The sequence below is a fragment of the Paramormyrops kingsleyae genome, chromosome 24 (genome assembly GCF_048594095.1).
Source record: "Paramormyrops kingsleyae isolate MSU_618 chromosome 24, PKINGS_0.4, whole genome shotgun sequence".
Lineage (NCBI taxonomy): Eukaryota > Metazoa > Chordata > Actinopteri > Osteoglossiformes > Mormyridae > Paramormyrops > Paramormyrops kingsleyae.
Window position 1 is genome coordinate 20,622,228 of NC_132820.1, and position 5,516 is coordinate 20,627,743.

General features: G+C 38.1%; 1 long non-coding RNA gene across 1 annotated transcript; it reads left to right on the top strand.

Moving 5' to 3' along the window:
* Positions 1-2,605: 2,605 nt before the first annotated feature.
* Positions 2,606-4,780, top strand: LOC140582342 (uncharacterized). The gene is made up of 3 exons (XR_011985275.1): positions 2,606-2,641; positions 2,788-2,831; positions 4,200-4,780. It is a non-coding gene; the product is annotated as an uncharacterized lncRNA (long non-coding RNA).
* The last annotated feature ends 736 nt before the right edge of the window (positions 4,781-5,516 follow it).

A 5,516-nucleotide genomic window follows, 5' to 3' on the forward strand; every position in this document is an offset into this window, starting at 1 on the left:
CTGTCACAACATTAAGTTCTGCGAAAGCATTATACTCGCTTATATAGGCCTATGTGTTAACGTGACATGGTCAGTAGTGCAGCGGGTAAGCATTCGGCAGCAGTAAATAACGTGTAAGTGGATGAGACAAATTGTCGTACACAAGCTCAGAGTATGTTTTAAACGCTGTGTGTCTGTGGCCTGTTTTACTTTTATATTTTAGCTTTTTTACTTACGGCAAACGTATCTCTGGTTAAAGGTTACTTTCATGTAGTAACATTTGGCATATTGTATGCATTTGTGGAATGAGACGTTATTAGGGTAAAGCGAAAAGTACTGTATTTTGAAAAAGGTAGCTCATGCTTGAAGTGCTTCTGTCATTGAAATTTGATAAATATTTTGTATTTTAAAAGAAATTTAAAGCATAACGGCGCGCAAAGGATTACTGTGTTACAACTGCGTTAGTGTCGCAGTTGTAATTCAGTAGTTTTATCTTTTAAAGAGTTCGGTTATGGTCTTTGTTAGAAAAGTATCTTTACTTGTATGTTAATAGTTTGCTACTACATGAAGAGTTAAGTTTGTATAATTTAGCTTAAATAAATAACGACGTAAAGTGGTAAGGTAATTAAGCATTACTTTAGAATAGTCGTAAGGGGGCGTTTTAGTGGCAGCCATTTCGTGTATTGGTTTCGCTGAGGTAGGTAAACAGAGAGACAGGGACGTGTTTTTACGGTTTTGATTGGCTTACGTAAGTGGCCACTACCATCTGAAGCAAGGCTTGTCCTGTACATTTTACTTCTGGCTTTGGAAGAGGTAAGACGATACATATATGTAATGGTGTATTTGTATGTGGCCGCTTTGCTGATTTCCAATTGTAGGTGGTTTATTTAGTGATCGCTAGTGTTTTAAAACATATTTTTGTTAGGTGTCAGGCAATAGTGTTTGAGCAGCGTAAGCGGTTGTTTAGTTAGTGTGAAATGCGCAACAGACAGCTGTTTCTGTGGCGGCCATTTTAGGTATCTTGTACATTTGCGCTTTACATTATCCATGTTATTATATGCTTATGTTTTAAACTGATATATTTTGTACTGCAGCAGATAAGGATTTGGCAACAGTAAAACACGTGTAAGTGGTGAAAATTAATTTTGGTTCGGAAGCGCAAAGTATGTTTTAAACGCGGTGTGTGACATGTCTTACTTTTTGTGTAGTGACATTTATAAGTACGGTAGACGTAATTACATATGTGTAATGCTATGGCTTTATTTGCTTTTTGAGGCGTTCCTGTTTTGTAACTGTGGGTGGTTTATGTTGTGTTAAGCTTTTAAAAAAAACATGTTTAGTTTGATAGTAGGCAATAGTGTTTGACTAGCGTAATCATTTGTGCCGTCGATGTTACATGCGCCACAGAAACAGTTAATGCGCCACAGAAAGCTGTTTCTGTGGCGGCATTTTTAGGTATCTTGTACATTTGCGCTTTACATTATCCTCGTTCTTATACGCTTATGTTTTAAAGTAATATATTTTGTAATGTAGCAGATAAGGACGTGGCAACAGTAAATGACGTGTAAGTGGTCAGATTTAAGTTTGGTTCAGAAGCGCAAAGTATGTTTTAAACGTTTTTGTGGCATGTCGTACTTTTGTGTTTTAACATTTATAATTACGGTAGACGTACTAACATATGTGTAATGCTATGTTTTTATTCGCTTGACGCTTTGCTGTTTTCTCACTGTGGGTGGTGTATTTTGTGTCAAGGTTTTTAAAAGCATTTATAATTTATAAATTAAATTATAATACATGCGCCACAGAGCTGTTTCCATGTCGGCCATTTTAGATTTTTTGCTGAGCATGCGCACATGTACGGAATACAAATGGATTTGGTATTTCTCGTATTTTACTCTTTCTCTTTTTGCAGAGTCTTTAGATCAGTCAGGGTTCATTTCACTGCATATATATGTGACAAATAATCTTAATATTGAAATCTTCAATGGGAGCACTATCCGGTTATCAATTAACAATTAAATATAATTTTATTTAGTTCACAACATTAAATTGTCTGAAGGCGCTTTACTACATGCCCATCTATGTAGCCATATATTTTAAAGTAGCATATTTTGCAATGTAGCTGATAAGGATTCGGCACCAGTTAATGGCGGTTTTACCGGAAGTTGCATGCTAAACGCCCGTAGTGTTTACGTCGTAGTTATAGACCTGTCAACTGTAAAGTAGGGCAATGAATGTTTAGTCACTACTGCAGCAGATTACGGCAAATTTGGACAGAATGAACCGGCAAGGAGATATGACGCCATGCCTGCGTCTTTAGGAAATGTAACGGTACGAAAACAGATACAGACCGGTGTGAGACAAATGTATGTGAGGCTGCATTACATCGCAGCGATGTTTGTAAGGTGCACTTTTGTCATTCCTCTTAGGCGATGTGAATTTACTGCATATATTTTAAAGTAAAAATGTTATATATATTTCACTAGTAATGTAAGCCGTCATGAAAGAAACTTAATATTAAACGACTGGTTGGAATGCTACAGTGAAATGTTTGTGGTATCAATGTTTCGTATACTAATGAAATGTATACACATCTCAATTATTAACTTATGCATCTTGTCTTTATAGACTTTGAAGAGCTCTGACGACAGAGGGATCAAAGGTGAATATTTTGAAGCTGATGTCCACCACTAGTTGTTTCAGAATGACTGTGGAGAAGGTTTATCAAGTGTACACAGTGTTTTCAATAAAGACTGACTATTGAGAAATGTTGATGCTATGAAAGTCGTCTGTCACTTTTTTCTACAGATTTCTGCTGGAGAAAGACATTTCCAAGGAGAAAGTGATAAATGGTATGCTTTGTGCAGTTGGAGAAGTCAGCATTGCCACTACACAAGTTTGCTATTGAAATAGAAGTTTAATATGTTGGTTGTTAAAATCTTATTTATTTGATTTAGGCTAACCCAGGGTTTTGGGTTACAATGTACTACCTGGAAAACTATTCCATATTCCAGCTGTATGCTGTAAATGAATTTGCTATAGGAAGAGAAGCATAGTATTTCATAGGTAATTGTTACTGTTTAATATGTTAGTTGTTAATCTTATCTATCTGATGTAGGCTAACCCAGGGTTTTGGGTTACAATTAACTACGTGGAAGACTATTCCATATTCCAGCTGTATGCTGTAAATGAATTTGCTATAGGAAGAGAACTATAGTATTTTATAGGTAATAGTGTTACTGCCTAATATGTGACAGTTGTTAAAATCTGATCTAGGTCTGATTTAAAGGAACCTAGGGTTTTAGTTTGTGCTACACTAGTACGAAGACTTTTCCATAGTGTAGGTACATGCTGTGTGGAAAAAAAAGTGCTTCCTTAAATTCGGTTTAAAATGTTAAAATTAACAGAGTTGTTTATACAACAGCATGTTGAATATGTAGTGACAGAGGTGTTTTTTTGACCAATATGGTAAATGGCCATGATATTGCTTTTAAGGAGCAAAGGTATATTTGTGTCTGTGGCAGTAGTAATTTGTAGCATTTGTAATAAATTGCATTTTTGTGACAGGAAAAATTGAAATGCATGTGAGCAACCCATAAGTTAGTGTTGAAGTGAAGCTTGTGTAATATTGTTTCGCAGTGTGACTTCACAGGTAAGTGTGTCATTTTAACAATGAAAGTCGTGAGAGATTGATTGTAGGATAAAGATTGTAATGCTTCATAAAATGTTTAATGTGTAAAGTGTGGTTTACTGTGTAGACACTTCAATATTAATTTAGCTGCATCACTGATTCTAAGTAGCTGAGGTGTGTCAGTGTACATAGTTCTCACAGAAAAACAGCATTGTAATTGCTTTAAGTAATACATATGAATTAAAATTAGTGATAACTGATAAGTACTAAGTCACCACACACACTGCACAACCATAAAATGTCATCTACATCTAACCTATATGGAACACTGTTGGAAACTGGCAGAAGAAAAGATGCTATGAAGTTCCATCCAAGGAGGAACAACTTGACATACATCATTTGAGCGGTTCTTGGAGGTGGTACTTTGCTGAGGGTAACTTGGTGGTACCTTGGTTATTGGGGATTTGAACCTGTGATTTCAAATTACAAGTGTTTATCACTAGCTATCAGGACATATAATTGAGATGTTAGTGCAAAGTGAGGTTGTAAGCAGGTGTACCTTGTGTTGTCCCCCCCTGTTAATCTGCAGATGCCTCGCACTAAGGCGTCCCGGCGTTCAGCAGCAGCGAAGAAGAGGCTGATAGACCGGCGGCGAGCTGCTGATAGTCTTGATGTGGCTATGACTGATGACGGGGTTACATCTTTTCCCCCCTACCGGAATACCAAAAAGATTACGACTGAGACTTTCCCGACGAGCCACGACCAACAACTTCAGCAGGCTGCACAGCTGCAGCCTGACTCTGTCATGGCTATGACTGACGGGGTTATTTCTTTTCCCCCCTACTGGAAAACCAAAAAGATCCTGACTGTGACTTTACCGACGAGCCATGACCACCAGGTTCCCACCTTGGGTGCCATTTCTAGGACTGATGACGATTTGTATATGCCTTCTCTTTCTAAAGACAAGGCTTTGACTGATGACGAGGTTTTGCAGCCGCCTCAAAAAAGAAAGGCTGCAGGTATATTACCATCTATACGACCATCTATATTACCATCCATGCAACCATCTAATTCCTTGCCAACTCCTTTTGCAACTCCTTTTCCAACTCATTTTCCAACTCATTTTCCAACAAGTCTGGCAACAAGTCTGGCAACAAGTCTGGCAAAACCTTTGGCAAAACCCTTGGCAAAACCCTTGGCAAAACCCTTGCTAATGTCTGAACAAAAAAGTACCCTGGCTCAACAGCAGCATATGAACTGTGTAACTATCTGTGCATCTCCTCATTTTCCTCAGGCACGTACTGTGAGAGGCTCCTTCCATCAAGGACACCCACAATTTGGTGTTAACAGTAACAAGCAATGTGTTGCTAATAGTTTGATTGCCATACTAATGTGTAAGATAAAGAATGTTTTAAGCTGGTCAGTCACAGACATTGATCAAGTCCTGCTGAATGGAGATGACCTCTACACTACCATCAGAGATGCTGGGAGAATTCGAGATGCTTCTGGGTATCTGTTTGTGAGAGATCTACCAACTGAGTACACATTGAATGGTGATAAATTTGAAATAAACTACCATGATGACATGTTTGTTGGCTTGTTTGGTGTGAGCGAATATGGAGATATGTGCAACATTCTCATGTCAGCTGATCAAGCGGTAAGAAAAGTATTCTCACAGTATGATGCATGTCTTTTTACTCTTAAAGTTAATACATGTGCCATCATTAAGCAAGGGTCATGGTATGTGGTGATCGACTCCCATTCCCGACGAGGAGATGGAGCAAGCGACGCATCAGGCAGAAGTATATTGGTGTACCACTCTGACATAGATTCTTTGCTAGACCATGTGAATACCCTAGGACTGTCTTTAGATGCAACAGGGGAACAGTTTGAGATTACAGCTGTG